The following is a 16,720-nucleotide window of genomic DNA, read 5'->3' as shown; positions in this document are numbered from 1 at the left end:
CGATGCTTAAAACATTTTGAAAGCTCCGTGTGATGGGAGGACGCATTAGCCATTTCCTGGCAACGTGATGTATTTGTGTTTGGGTTACAGTTCAGTTCTTGGCTCCCTCATCACACAGCAGTTGGAATGAGTCTTTGAATTAGCATGAAATGACACGGTTTATTTTGTTTAGTAGATTTGGTCTTTTTAAAGCTGGTGCTCATTTCTCCTGGGCCGGTTGTGAACATTTGACTCTGATAGGCTGGAGAGGAAGAAAGGAGAAATCCTGACAGTAGTTTTGACACTAGGTCTCTCATTAAAAAAGAAAACAGCCAATTCCCCTGCCACCCTCCCTTCCTGCCACAAAACAGAAATCAAGCCATGGCAAGAATCCACACAGAAGAATAAGTTCTTATTGAAGGGGAACCTTTGTATCTGTTTTTTTGTGGTCCTCCCCCCCACCCCACCCCACACACACACAGCCTGTAGAGGTAGAAAATCAAAATTCGGCTCTTTACATTTTCTGGCTTTGAGAATAATTTTACCAAATAAAGCCAACATAGGTGAATTAGAATGTTCCCCTCTGGGAATTGAGGACAACCGGGATGTTAATTACCAGGAGTTAATGAACGCAGACCCTTTAGTATTTGACACCCAAGCCTTTTCTCTTTAATTTGGAATCCTCATAACACTCAGAATCCCTTCCTTCGAGCAAGTCCCTGGCAGATGTTTTATTGTTTTTGTTGTTTCTCCTCTGGGGCTGTACATTAGGTTAAAATATCACAAATAGCTGCTATTACAGTGTGAGTCACAGAAGCTATAATTCTTTGTGACAGCCAGAGGAAATGTGACATGTTTAGGAAACCCTGTCATTGATGCTAACACTCAGATCTAAAGGCAAATGTTTAATGACCGACTCAGCAAGCTGCACAAACTTTGCTATCTAGCAAAAAAAGGTTACTCCCAGCAAACTACAAATACGCGGAAAAATGTCTCTAGACACCGATGGGCTCTTTCTCCTCTTTCACCTCCTAATCTATAACTGTAGGATAAATATCCTATCTGTGACAAATCAGACACATCTTCTTTCTCTTCTGCTCGTGTTTGCATATCTAGTTATGTTATTTCCAGCCAATATCCATGACATTGTGTTAAGCAATCTTTCATGTTTTAATCTGATGTCAGTATAGGAATTTGAGTCCTTTGAAATTTTTTAGTCTATGGTCATTGGGACTAGTGCATGTGTTGGCGGTATTACTCAATGGCCTACTAGTGATCTCGTGATGAAGTCATTAATTCTATACAGCCAACAAAGTATAAATTCCCCCAAATGAATTTTTCACTATATAAATACATGCATGCTTTGCATTATCTGTCTAACTCAGAGTGTCTCAAACTTAGCACTGCTGACATTTTGGGCTGAATAATTCCTTGCAGTGGGGACCGTCCTGTGTATCGTGGGATGTTAGCAGCATCCCTGGGCTCAACATATTAGACACCAGTTACACTTCCCCATCAGTTGTGACCACCAAAAATTTCTCTAAATATTTCCAATTGTCCCCTGGGAGGACAGTCACCCCCAGTTGAAAACCACTAGTCGAACTCTATGTCCCTTTCTATTCTTTTCCCGGTCTCCAAACTACTTTAGTGAATACATAAAATTCCTCATCGTCTCCTATATGTCAAGTATACAATTCTCAATACTGTCTTAAAAGGTCTCACGTACATATTCATGTTTTCCTGCTTGAAACTCCCATGGAGTATTATCTGTGGTACTTATAACATTCTACCTATTACTGTAAGTATACATGTATATTTGTGGGCACCTTTTCTAGACTGTGAGTCCACAGTGTTTAGACATAGCAGGTGCTCAATATTAAAAAAAAACAATTAAAAAGAATTGATATTCTTTTGTAGATCACACCTCATTTAGAACTTTCATATTATTTTGTTTGCCATTGTCTTTCTTCCTTTTTTTATTATAATGAAGGAGAAAGCTCTAAACAGGTATAAAGATAAAAAATTCAAACAGCCCAAATTCCACCATCCAGAAATAATTATTTTCCATGTAGTTAATTTTCTCCCAGTATTTTCCTGTGCATTTTTAAATTTAATTAAATTTAATTTTTTAAATTAAAAAAAGTTTATTTTGAGAGGGAGCGAGAGAGAGAAAAAAAGGGAGAATGAATAGGGGAGGGGAAGAGTGAGAGGGAAAGAAAGAATCCCAAGCAGCTTCCATGCTGTCAGAGCAGAGCCTGATGCAGGGCTCAATCTCATGAACTTGAGCCGAAATCAAGAGTTGGATGCTCAACTGACCGAGCTACCCAGGTCCCTTTCCTGTGCATTTTTATTTAGTGCTTTTAAAAAGTTTAATGTCACATCATAAGCATTTTCCTGATGAAGGATTTTTATAAGCATTGTCTTAATAGCTACCCTTGTAGAAAATAAGAGCACAATCTAACAGTTTAAGGAAGATATTATGTATTAAGAGCAGCACTGCAGGAGAAAGGAAGGAAAGGAGGCTCAGAAGCTGGCAGTTGGCCATCACCACATTCCAGCTTTCTAACTTAGCAAACTTGCAGGCTCCCTTTCACACCTGAGTGCAAAATATGACTGGATCCAAGATTGCTTTGTGACGTGCAGGGGAGAAGGGGTCTGTGATTGCACCCTCTCTACTGAGAAGACACTCACATTCAGGAGATGAGACCTCATACTCAGCAGGGAAAAGGAAGGGGAATCTTATAATCATAATTTAGTCAACTTTCAGTAGGTTGCTCATGAAGAGTACTGGTCTCATGTATTTGAAAGAGGTCTCAGGGCTGCCTGGGTGGCTCAGTCAGTTAAGCCTCTGACATCGGGTCAGGTCATGATCTCACAGTTCATGGGTTCAAGCCCTGCGTTGGGCTCTGTACTGACAGCTCAGAGCCTGGAACCTGCTTCTGATTCTGTGTCTCCCTCTCTCTCTGCTCCTACCCTGCTCACACTCTGTCTCTTTCTCTCAAAAATAAATAAACATTTAAAAAAAATTGAAAGGGGTCTCAGAGGGTTGCCTATAAAACCTTAAGAAGATGGCTTTTGTTTTCTTTAATCACTTGTAAGTAACAGCACTGACTTATTATGGAGGAGTCTGTTGTTGTTATTGTTGTTGTGTATTGTTCCATTTTGTAGAATAACTCATTTTGTTTTTTTCTAATTTTGAATGATATATCCCTCGGGGTGCCTGGGTGGCTTAGTCTGTTAAGCATCTGACTCTTGATCCCGGCTCAGGTCATGATCTCATGGTTTGTGGGTCCAAGCCCTACATCAGGCTCTGCACTGATGGCACGGAGCCTTCTTGGGATTCTGTCTCTTCTTCTCCCTGCTCCTTACCTGCTTGTGCTCTCTCTCTTTACCTCAAAATAAATAAATAAACTTAAAAAAGTAAATGATGCATCTCTTAATTCAGCCAGTATTATGGAGCTCCTGCCAAATGCTAGGCTCTGTTCTGGGTACCAAAGGCAGAAGGGTGAACACAGAAGAAAAGATCCTGGTTCTCAGGGAGCTCCCAGGTCATCTGGAGGAAGAAACAATCACCAAGTAAACAAACGAGCATACATGATTAGTTTCTGTGGAGAAAAGTGTCGTCTTTGTGGATTTAAATTTTGATGTGATATTGACTGTTTAACATCTCTATCCAGTTCTTCCTTGTCTTGGTTGTCTCCTTTTTCATGATGATTTTCTCTAGTTTCATAGGTGCAGTGTCTCTAGATGGGAATAAAAATCAGGTATTATTTTGATTTTTTTGGTATTTCTAGAAAATTTACTGCAGAGGAAATTATTTTCCAGAATTGTCTTATTTTGCATTTATCTTTTGGATTGTAGAATCTTCATATACCTCATGACTGTTTACTAGTTCTTACTAGGAAGTCTATGATTGCCCTCTTATTGGCTTTTAAAAATCACTTTTGGGGCGCCTGGGTGGCGCAGTCGGTTAAGCGTCCGACTTCAGCCAGGTCACGATCTCGCGGTCTGTGAGTTCGAGCCCCGCGTCGGGCTCTGGGCTGATGGCTCAGAGCCTGGAGCCTGTTTCCGATTCTGTGTCTCCCTCTCTCTCTGCCCCTCCCCCCCGTTCATGCTCTGTCTCTCTCTGTCCCAAAAATAAATAAACGTTGAAAAAAAAAATTAAAAATCACTTTTTATCCCATTTTATTTAATTTATGTATTTAATTTAATTTTAAAATACTTATGTATTTTATTATATATTTTCTATAGTTATATATCTAATTTGCTTTAATTGATTTATATAAAGTTCACCAATTTTAAGGTGTGATTTGATAAGTTTTTACAAATACATATGATTGGGTAACTGCCACCACACTTGTGATATAAACCATGCCCAGAATTCCAAAAAGTTGTCTTGTGGTAAGTCGCTTCTCCTTTCCCCTGGCAACTTATGATCTGCTTTCTATCACTATGGTTTTGCTTTACCTAGAAATTCATATAAATGGAATTATACATTATAAAGCCTTGGTATCTAGTTTTTTCACTCAGCAGAATTCATTTGAGGTTTATTCAAGTTGTGTGTATCAATAGTTTATTCTTTTTTATTGCTGAGTAGTATTCTATTATAAGAAGGTACCACAATTTGTTTAACCATTCACATTATCAATGTCACCATTGATGACATTGTGATTGTTTGCAGTTATTGACTTTTATGAATATCTCTTTGTATGAACACATACCTTCACTTTTCTTGGGTTGTGACAACAGAATAACAGCCCTCAAAGATACCCGTTTCCTAATCCCAGGACCCATGAATATGTTCCATAATGTGGCTAAGGGAATTAAGTTTGCAGATAGAATTAAAATTGCTTGTGAGCTGACCTTAAAATAGAGAGTCTAACCTACATTTTCCAGGTGGACCCAATTTAATCACATAAGTTATTAAAAGATGAGGTTCTTTTCTAACTGCTGTAAAGAACAGAGATAGCAGCTTGAGAAGCCCTTGACCCACTGTCACTAGCTTTAAAGATAGAAGGGGCCAAGAATACAGGCAACCTCTGGAAGCTAGAAAAGGCAAGGGAACAGATTTTCCCCTAGAAACCCCGGAAAAAATGTAGCCTTGCTAACACCTTGATTTTAGCCCAGTGATACCTGTGCTGAATCTGACCTACAGAACTGTAAGATAATCAGTTTCGGTTCTGTTAAGCCACTGAAGTAATGATAATTTGTCACAGCAGTCATAGGATGTTAATACATGGGCAAATACCTGGGAGCCACAAGGTAAGTGTTTGCTTAACTTTATAAGAAACTGTCTTGCTGACTTTTTATTAAGTGGGATTAGGCTGAGTTCTTAACATGCATGGATGTACGTTTTTCTGCCATGATTTTTATAGAAAGAATTTTAGATTCAGAAGGTAGAGAAAGAAAAAAGCAGGAGACAACTATTATAGGTTTAACAGTTTTGGGGGTTAGGTAACCCCTGAACCAGAGTCACAGCTGAGAGGTTTCCTAGGAGATTAACATGAATGGCATTTCCATAGAAATATTCTTTTATGCCCATTTCTGACTGGTGGGCTCACATTACTTTAGAAGCCAAAGTGCTAGATTTCTTACATACCCTTCTCATTGCTTTGATCTCATCCTCTCTCGGACTTGTTTTTTGTAAGTGTTGGCATTGCCTTGGGCTTATGTTCCAACATTGCGCTCTCCATGGGATGCTAACAGTAGTGGTCCCTGTCTTCCACCAATTCACACCATAGGGACTGCATCTAATTGAAATTCATCTAGGTCTCTGGCATATGGATGACGGCCATTCCTGATTTGGAGTAAGGGTAACTATTTTCCTCTGGTTGTTTTTGTATGAATTTTGAAGAATCCTGGTGTTAGAGGAAACTTACTTATGACACTTGTTAAAAATGATAAGGAAGAGTTCATTCAAGAGGGAGTACTTCAATGGGAGTTTTGCAGTAGGGGGAAAGACAAGGTTTGACCCCAAATGTAACAAAAACAAGTGGGGATTTAGCAAGGGAGCAGGGGGTGGGGGGCAGTGATGGAAAATTACCAAGAGGAAATATCAGGGGTAAGAGAGGATTCTGGCTAAACCAGCTTGACCGGATTCTTAGAAGGCAGGCCTGGGTGAAAAGGTATCAAGGATGGGGAGATAAGGAATTTGATCAGATATTGGAATTTCCATTGCACTGACCTGCCAGGATTCTTGCTAAAACTGGACTAAGTATGCCAAGAACAGAGCCCAAGGTCAAAGTCTAGCCCAAAGAATGTCGCAGAGGAGCCTGATTCAGATTAGGTCAAGAAGAACATCGTTGCCTTTGGATACCTATACTCAAGCTGCCACATTGGCCTTTGGTAGGCTTTTTTTGTTTTGTTTTGTTTTTTGTTTTTTGTTTTTTTTTTTAATACAGTATCCCATGCTTAAGAAAGTTTTGGAAAAGACAGTTTTTCTAGCTCTTAATTTAAAAAAACCCTGAAAGACACAAATTTGCATAATCAATGTAAGGGGAAATATGATCAAGAAAATATACATTTGAGTTAAAATGAAAGCAGTACCCACTTTTTCTAATCCAAGCATGTGAATTATATAATAAAATTTTAAGCTAAAACAAGAGGCAACTTCACTACAGAATTGTCAATTTGTTAGAATCTGGAAGATACAGCCCCATGATTTAAGAATTTTACTCCCCTGATTGTTCCACTTTTCAGATAAGTGATTCTCAATTTTATATGAAGCCTATTTCTGGACATGAGTACATGGTGGAGTCAGGTTTGATGGGTCCTGTACATGTTCTGTTAATGAAAAGCTTTCAGGGTGGCCACAGTTGTCCCTGTGGACATTCCACCCGCTCTGCATGATGCCTGTAATGTGGTCCTGATGCAGACAGGCTTCTAAAGTATTTAAGCAACCATTACTGTGGTTTTGTCTTATTTTCTGAATCATGTGTAGCGATGACATTCCAGATGGACTCCGTTCCTCTGGTTGCATTTCTGTAGCACTGATGTATTTGTTAACCTCTATTGTGGGCGTGTTATCTTGCACAAGCAGCACATGTCACACTGCCTAAAGGGATGGCAGTCTGGGCTTCTTGGCCATACACAAAGCATGGCAGAATTCCAATGGCCCATCTGTGGACAGACTTTATGCTTTCAAGTATCTGACTGTTTTCACACCCAGTGAATCGTCAGTGAGACAGAGTCCTATCACATAAATCCTGGTGCTTTTAGGAGGGTGACCAAAAGCTTTAACCTGGCTCACAATGCCCTTGATATGATGGGATGATGACACTGCACCATTTTTTTTTCTTCTTCAGCAGAGGATTTTAGAAATGCTTCCTTTACCTATCCTCTTACACTTCCATCCATGACACTCTCTCCATTTGCTCTTGCTATCCAGCCAGTGATTTCTAAGTCAGTGCCACCACAGAGGTCCCAAGGGTCTTCAGGTTTGGCTCTCAAAAAGGTTAAGAGGAAGTAACAGTGATGTATATTGGTGAATAATTTTTTGAGCTGATCATGACAGTCTCCCCAAACTCCACCTCTCAAAGTAGAATAAACCCTACCCCCACCCCTCACATTTTTCAGCCCTGGATGGATGCTTCAATAGCATCAGCACTTTGGTTGGCACCAATGCTACATTTTAGCTGTAATATGCAGAAGTGAAAATGTGGGCTGGTGTTCTGTTCTCCCTTATCTGGTACTTTGTGTGCAAACTTGGTGGATCCTGAAGTTCAATCACATTCCTCTCTGCAGAATGTAGTCAAGTTGTGACTACATATTCTGACAGTACACGCTAGACAGCTCTTGTTCTCTACCTTAAAAGTTAAACAGTTTCCCAAGTTTCTTAATACTTAATTTTAACTAATGACATGACTAGTGATAATTGAGTTCATGGGTCCTGAGATAGATAAGGACCACTAATTATTCAGTGCTTTTATGTTAATTAAATTATTTTCCCATTAGGAATGCTTGCTACTTACAAAGAATTATTAATGTACCATACCCTTTGTCCCACCCCTCCTTTTAGATTCCTGTAACTTGAATCTCTTAATAAATCAGCCCCAAGTCCAGAAATGTGCTATTGTTTGTTATTGTTATTTTAAAATGCTAAGCTCTCCTGGAATAAACTGTGAAATAATTTCATTTGATTTTATCTTATTTTTTGAACTGAACATGTTATTTGGAAATGAAAAACAAAGAACATTAAAAAAAAACAGACAAAAATCTATTCCTTTATCACTAGTTTCTTGGGAAAATTTATCTAACATTATTTTTCCTTTTTAGTATGCTTGTTGTAATCCATTTATTTTCTTTTCACTTCTTGTCGAGCCTTCATTCTGGAACAGCTTTCTTCCCATGATTATATTTCTGAATCCTCTGAGATCTCTGACTAAATTGTGTGGAACATGTGCTACTGTAAGATTTCACTGAAACGTATGAAGAATAAAGAATTCTGTTTCCTTGAATTCCCTTTCGTACATAAAATATTTGGTGAGTTGCTGATATCTTTATTTAAACTTTTTTTCAAACACAGACCATTACTTGATTTTTATCTTTATGTTTGACACCTCTAGCTACAATTTTTAATTGGAGTTTTTATATAAAGGAGAATGTGTGATAACTTTGTGACTTTGTGTTCTGCCTGGTTTGAAACATGCTAAATATTTTTAGAGGCAACAAGCAATAACTTGTGAGTATTTTAAATACCAACTTCAACAACTTGAAAACCGTTGACATCATTACTAGCATACGTTATCATCCCACCCTGTCCCCAGCACACATGCTTGCCCTAGGTCAAGAGAATGAGCTAACTGGTAAAGGGAGAACAAGGGAAGAAATGTGGGTAGCCAGAGTCAATGTTCTTAATCTGTGGACAACTGTGGCAAGACAACACCGGCACTGCTCATTCCTTCAGTTCTGTGCTCGTAACCCCCAAATTATTGTAAGAACCCAACTTGCTTTGATGATTCACAGGTGGAGGATACAGTCAGAAAACTGCTCAAATCAGAAACAAGGTCATTGTTTGAAATAAGCATTAATGCTATTAAGATGTTTGCCATGGGATTAGCCTGAGAAATTTGTACAAGACAGTTTACATACCACTCCTGTAGACCATGAGGAATGCCTCATGGAAAACCAGGTAAAGAGCTACCAGGTAGAGATTGCAGGGATTGTGTGAGGAGGGGGTCAGGAAATAGACCACCAGAGCCTCTGGGGCTGCAGAGACAAAATAGATTCTATTGAGGAAAAGTTTATAAGCAGAAAAGTAGCTGAGTGCATACAGTCCATCAAAATCTTGTTATCCCACAGTTTATGCTGAGCAGAGGGGGGCTGCATGCATCATGACCAACACCCCATAGATGGGAACACGGACCCTGTGATGCTATACATCAGCCTGTTCTCTTGTGCTAACTCAGATCTGTTGAGCCAGCTCTCTCCTTACTACCGAATCAAAGGAGGAAATGAACCTCCAAGGTTATCCAGGCTTTTGCTCCTCTGAGTAATGTTTAATGAAATATAACAGAATTTCTTATGACAAGGAAGAGAAGGTGGAATTAGTATACAAAGGGAATAATACAGAGGCAATGAGCCTGAGGATATTGAAATCATAAGGAAACAAGAAGTCCTTCCAAAACCAGGGCAAGAGAGAATGTATATGTTTGTGTATCCAATACTGTACCTATAGATATGTCACATGAAAACTTAAAAAAGAAAGTATATAACATTACTTCTAATGCCTAACTTTCAAAAAGTTAGGCTTATAGATGAGAAAATTAATAATTTATATCAAAAATAAATAAGTAGGGTGCCTCGGAAACAACAAATAATGGTGATGATGTGGAACAACAAGAACTCTCTTTCATTGCTGGTGGGAATGCGAAACAGTGCAACCTCTTTGGAAGACAGTGGTGGGGATTTCTTACAAAACTAAACATACTTTTGCCACATGACTTGGCATTTCCATTCCTTGGTATTTACTTTTGTGCACACAAAAACCAGCACACAGATGTTTATAGCAACTTTATTCATAATTGCCAAAACTTGGAAGCAAAGAAGATGTCCTTTAGTAGGTGAATGGGCAAATTAACTGCAGTACATCCAAATGATGGAATATTATTCAGTGCTAAAAAGAAATGAGCTATGAAGCCATGAAAACACCTGGAGGAAACTTAAATACATATTACTAAGTGAAAGAAATCAATCTGAGAAATCTACATGCTTACTGTATGATGAAAAGTATATCATATCTGGAAAAGGTAAAACTAAGGAGATGGTGAAAAGACCAGTGGTTGCTAGGGATGGGGTTAGGGCATCAGTCTGAATAGACAGACAACAGGATTTTTAGGGCAGGGAAAATACCCTGTATATCATAATGGAGGACACATACCATTATACATTTGCCCAAACCTGTAGAATACACCACACCAGGAGTGAACTATATGTACACTATGGACTTTGGGCAATTACATGTGAATGTAGGTTCCTCAATTGTAACAGATAAACACCACTCTGGTGGAGGATGTTCATAATGGAGGAAGGTATGCCTGTGTTGGGCATTTGGGAAATCTCTATGCCTTTCTCTCAATTTTGTTGTGAACCTAGAACTGCTCTAAAAAATAAAATCTTAAAAAAAAGGGAGAAAGAACATAGGTAGACAAATATATACAGCAAAACCTTAGTCTGCAAGCATAATTCATTCCAGAAACATGCTTGTAATCCAAAGCACTTGTATATCAAAGTGAATTTCGAAAACTATTGGCTCAGCTGCGATCATGTGATGTTCAGCATCATGTACTACTCATATTGCAAGACATCACTCGTTTATCAAGTTAAAATTTATTAGAAAGGTTTTCTCATCTTGCAGAATTCTCACAGAGCAAGTTACTCACAATCCAAGGTTTTACCACATAATAATAAAAAGAATAGGTAGGGTGGGGAGAGAGTACTATTTTTACTCAAATTATAAATTGAAATAAATAGAAGGTACAACCACATTCTGCAACTTTTGCTTCTAGGAAAAGAAATTCAAAATTCTAGTTTGAAAAATTCAACCTAGATTCTATCTAGTACACAAGTGACACAGTAAAACCAGTTTAGAGAAGCATGCTTAGATCCCTTAGAAATCCCAGTAAGACTCCTGTCCATTGACTCTATTGTTTCTAGAAACATGGGGTTTTGCAGGATTCTCTGTATAATGTGAGAGAAGACAAATGCCCTGGTTTCATTTCTGGCATGCAAGCAAATTCTCTAACAGCGGAGTTGATTCTGCAGGCACGGGAAGAGTTGATGTAGCTCCTGTCTTCACGGAGACCTTGGAAATGGAACAAATCCCTGGACCCCTTTTCTGCAGCTTCCTTCCTGGAAGGCAGGTAGAGGCGGGGTGGGGACTGCTGCATTCTGGTCTCCCTTGTCACAGCCCTAGACCTCCTTTTCATAATTTTTTTCTTGTAATGTACTCCCTAGAAAAAGAAGCAAAAGCTCCAAAGGAAAAAAAAAGTGCAAAAAAATATCAAAAAGTGGGGATGGTTTAAAGAAAGGGAATAAAAGGGGCAAGAGGGGGCTCTGCCTTCTTTAGGTCTACCCAGGATGTCTTTCCTGGTTTATGATTCTTCCTCTGTTGAACCACAAAGAGAAAAATGTATTAGGCCTCTGAATACCAGGGTATATTGTCTGTCAAAGGGTTTGCCAGTTAAAGAACCAATTAATTTCCAGCTCTTACAGCTCATGCGGCTATAAAAATAGGATCTTCTATGGCTTTTGAAATGTTGGATGTACTCTCTTCTTGAAAGAAGAGAATTGAAACCGGCTTTTCTCTTTTCTAAAAGGAAAAAAAAACCCCAACATTTTGGCACTTTGATATTTTTCTTTCAGAATCTGCCCCCAAGATGTGTGACTTCCACATTTATGTGTATGTGCGCGCGCGCGCGCGCACACACACACACACACACACACACACACACACACACACCCCACATGCGTATTTGCACCCATTGATGCAGAGGTGGTTTACTCTAGAGTTAATGCAGATATTTTCTTCTCCCAAGCAAGTGATTATTTCCTTTCCTCCATGGTCAGATGGATGACTTGAACAGCTTGGAAGGGCAAGGGCAAGAAAAGCTTTGATTTATCTGCTGCTGAACTGATTTAGACAAATGCAGGAAGATGATACATCACTGAATTAGGGCGAGCAGGACAATAATGAGAACCTAACGTGGGTGACAAGTGCACACTAAAATCCATATTACTACTAAACAAGCAGGCATGTGTGTATACCCTGTGCCTTATTTTATGTGATAGAGTGGTACTTGCCATGTTTCAGAATAGTTTAATGAATGCTTTAGATCTGTAATTAGCAGAGCTCTCATGTGCTCACGAGATGCTGGCATTGGTGTGTGGTGAATTATTCAATAAATATGATACAGAAATTCAGACCCTATGCAGACAACTATACAGGGAAAGAGTCAGAGAAACATGGGTGAAAATGAATCAGTTGTAGCCAATTTTAAAGCTATGTCATTGTTGTACTAAAGGAGAGACGCTAAGAGAAAATGTCCCGTTTGATTTCAAAATGGAAATTAAAATAAATAGGAATAATAGAGGAACAAGAGTTTCCCTTGCTTTAAATTTTGTCATCTTTATGGAGTCAGCCAGATAGTCTATTTTCTTGGGGATTTATTCTTTAGGACTTCTCCCGATTACCTGGGTTACAGGTGAGTTCCCAAAGTCCAAATGAGGATCTCTGAAACATAAAAGAAAACACAATTACAAGGTAAACTGTAGAGGCAACTGGGAAGTGCTAGATGTCTTTACAGGACAACATGGGACCTCAGAAGGAGCTGGATGGAGGTTGAGAGTTTTTTTACGCAGCCAGCTCCTGCTCTGTCAGTTGTCACTAGATTGAGAGCTCTGGGAAAGTCTTCTTTTTGTTTGTCAGCAAGATGCCTTTCTGTTTCCTCTCTTGCCCATTAAGTCAACGTGCAACTTAGCTTTAGAGGCATCTCAGGATCAAGCTTGTCCAACACCTACTTTTTCTTGTGCATTAGGATAAATATGAATGATGGAAATTTCAGTCCCTTTATTAATATATTTTCTCATTCAAGCGATCACATGTTATTTATATTAACACCCTTGGTCTGTGTTTGTCACCTATTTTCTTCCTGTGTTAAGTGTCATCCTCAGATTGACTTTGCTGTTGGTATCCAGCAAGGTCCTGTTACACAGCTGAAATGAATTTTAAAAGAATAATAATAAAAAAAAAAAGACATGGAGGCCGTAAATGGAAAGAGCTCTGTGCAAATGATCTCGTACAATTACAGCAGGTTGGTAAATATTTTTATCCCTCAAGGCTTTAATAGCAATTACCTAATATGGAGTGAATAGTACTTCAATAACTTGTACCGCACTTTTGATAATCTTCATTCTTATAAAAGATTCATTGCAAAATGTGCTTTGGGGTCAGCTTTGCTATTTACAAAATATCTGCCTTTGGTCACTATTACTCCTAGATGACTGCCCTAGTGTTTGAGAATGACTGGATGAAGCTTTGTTTTAGAGGACTGCGCAATGCAGTCAATGGTATTTTTAGTGAAGTGACCTAAAAATTGACGTTCAAAACTCAACTGAGACTTTAGCTTTTGTCAAAGTTTTCAGTCAGGGCTAACCCAAAGCAATATTGTGAGACAGGTAACTTCTTCCTGATCTTTTTTCCCTTTTAGGTGTCAAATGATGCTATGGCATTTTCTTGGTCCCTAATGGGGCATTCTCTCTAGGGTGGCTCTTCCCTTTTACTATCTCATTTTTCTCCAAACCAAAATCCAATTAATTTTAGGTACCCTTGTGACTCACCAGGTAATCTGATGGACCAATTTGTGCTGAATATTTAATCATTTAACAAAGGGTTAACCATCAGTTACCTTGCTCCTGAAGACCACTGCATATTTATTTTAGCCAATGCCTTCCATGTCACAATCTAAAGCAGCAAATAGTGGTTGGAATACAGATCTCATGGTCCCTGTGGCTACTTGGGATCCTGCTGCAAAAATGCCTAGACTTTATTCTAAAAACTCAGGATTTATAACAATAAGGTTTTAAGAATATAGTGGGACTTATTTCATTTTTCTGTTTAAATGGCCAAAATATTTACACTCAGGATTAAGAGTATGCTTTTCATGCATAATGGTTCCTTTTCCATATTTTTTGTACTAAATAATGGAATGAATGCATCCAAATGGTAAATGATTTGAACGGGACAAGACAGTATAAAGTGAAAAGTAGAATATCCTTGTCTTGCTGTTCTGTGTCCTTGTCCCCGGTCTTAGTTCCTGGAGGGTACTATGGTGGGTAGATTCGTCATCTTTCAGTGCTTCTGGAGGTTCTCTTTGTATGTTGAAATAATATTCTTATGCTTCTATTTCTTGATTTTCAAATTTTAAACATTATATGTTGACTTTCCTATGAAAGATGATCAATGTAGTGTACTTATGTAATTCTTCACCTTGTTTTCTCCATCTATTTACTGATTTTAGTGTACATTATTTATAACATTTATATTCTGTCCTGCAGTTCTGCACTTATAACTTAATCTTTTATATTCTGTCTATATATGGTTGGTTCTAAAACAAAAATAATTAACATTTTGATACTATAATTATATGACTATTATTTACTCCAGAACTAAGTAGAACAGTTAGATACAGGTGGATGAAAATATGATTTAGCAAATTAAATTTTTGCTATTTGCTATAAAGTCTTCCAAGTTTGTCAGCCTAAGAAATTTCTTTTGTTTTCTGTCTCATTTCCTTTCCTATTTCTGTGTCAAAGTTGCTCTTGTTCCAAATAGTCCATACAATTTCTTTGTCAGATGCTTTGTGTTTGTTTTTTACTTTTGCTGGTATACACTTGTGAATATTTTTTTCAAATATGGAACATGGGTTTTAAAATTTGTGATATCCCACATCAGAGACACTCAAAAATCCTCACACTTGGTTAATGATTTGGCTGTATATATAAATTTCTAGATTTAAGAGAACTTTCCACTCTGGACCCTGCTCCTAATTTTGCAGCCTTACTTTATTAGCTATTTTCTTTTTCTTTTTGGAAGTTTCTCAGACCTTTAGTTTACCCTACCCTGAAATGTCTTTTCTTTTATAAGTTTGTTTATTTATTTTGAGAGAGAGACCAAGCAGAGGAGAGGCAGAGAGAGAATCCCAAGCAGGCTCCACACTGACAGAGCAGAGCCTGATGTAGGGCTCAAACTCATGAACCGTGAGTTCATGACCTGGGCGGAAATGAAGAGTTGGGTGTTTAACCAATTGAGTCACCAAGGCACCCCAGTACCTTGAAATTTCAACAGGAGATGGTTGTGTGAATCTTAGAACCATGGTTTTTTCAGCTAATGCAAATTCCTTCTTATTATTATCTTTATTATTTATTTTATCATCTCATTTTACTATTTATAATTTTAATATTTATTATGATTATATATTATATATATATCTTATACACTATTGTTTCTGTTTTGTGACTTTGGAACTTATCAAATGAATATTGAATTCTGAAAATGTATCACCATAGTCATTTTTTCTCTCATATTTTCCAGTATTTGTCTTTTTGTTCTCCATTCTGGAGAATTTCCTCAACTCTATTTTGTGTATCTCTAATCTTGTCTTTTACCACTTTGGTATTATCATTTAGTTCATCCATTACTTCAATCTTTCTTGCTCTTGGATTGATCCTTTTTCATGGCAGTTCATCCTTGTCCTCGTGTTAAGGATGAGATATCTTCTTTTTGTTTGTTTGTTTTTACATTTATTTTTATTTTTGAGAGACAGAGAGAAATGCCTGGGGGAGGGGCAGAGAGAGAGGGAGACACAGAATCTGAAGCAGGCTCCAGACTCTGAGCTGTCAGCACAGAGCCTGATGTGGGACTCGAACTCATGAACTGTGAGATCATGACCTGAGCCAAAGTTCGGATACTTAACTGACTGAGCCTCCCAGGTGCTCCAGGATGTGATATCTTCTTGAATATTTTTTAAAATGTTGTTTTTAAAGTCATATTCCTTCATTGTTTCTCAGATTAGTTGTTCTTTTTGTTCCTCTTGGTCTTTATTCTTTTCTTTTGGATTTTGTTGGGTATCAAATGCTCTTCTGTTTTTCATTCATTTCCGTGAGTGGCAAGGTGTATTGGTGAAGACAGAGAGTTGGTGTCTGTGACTCTGACTCCAGAGGCTTCTCTCTCTCTCTCTCCCTCTTCTTTTTTTAATATTTATTATTTATTTTTGAGACAGAGAGACAGAGCATGAGCTGAAGAGAGGCAGAGAGAGAGGGAGACACAGAATCTGAAGCAGCCTCCAGGCTCTGAGCTGTCAGCACAGAGCCCCATATGGGACTTGAACGCACGAACCATAAGATCAGGACCTGAGCCGAAGTCAGACGCTCAACCAACTGAACCACCCAGGTGCCCCCAGAAGCTTCTCTTCTGAAGAGAACTGCTTGAAGAGTCTGCATAGCTGGGGACACACATCCCACAATAGATTTCCTGGCAGGGCACCTGAGCAGGGCAACTTGACTCTGAGAATACAGGGCTTCATTCTTTTTTCACTTCTTTCCTGTTTCACTGCCTTTCCTTACTCATTATTGTTCCCTTCTGTATCTTTCCTAGACCTGCCTCAAACTTGGCTTCTGTCTTAGGTCTCGGCACCCTTGCCAAATACCCTTACTTCCTCGTTAGGCAGATCACACACTTTCGTTA

This window comes from Prionailurus bengalensis, chromosome B4 (genome assembly GCF_016509475.1).
Source record: "Prionailurus bengalensis isolate Pbe53 chromosome B4, Fcat_Pben_1.1_paternal_pri, whole genome shotgun sequence".
NCBI lineage: Eukaryota > Metazoa > Chordata > Mammalia > Carnivora > Felidae > Prionailurus > Prionailurus bengalensis.
The sequence above is the reverse complement of the archived record's forward strand: the minus strand, read 5'-3'. Positions refer to the sequence as shown.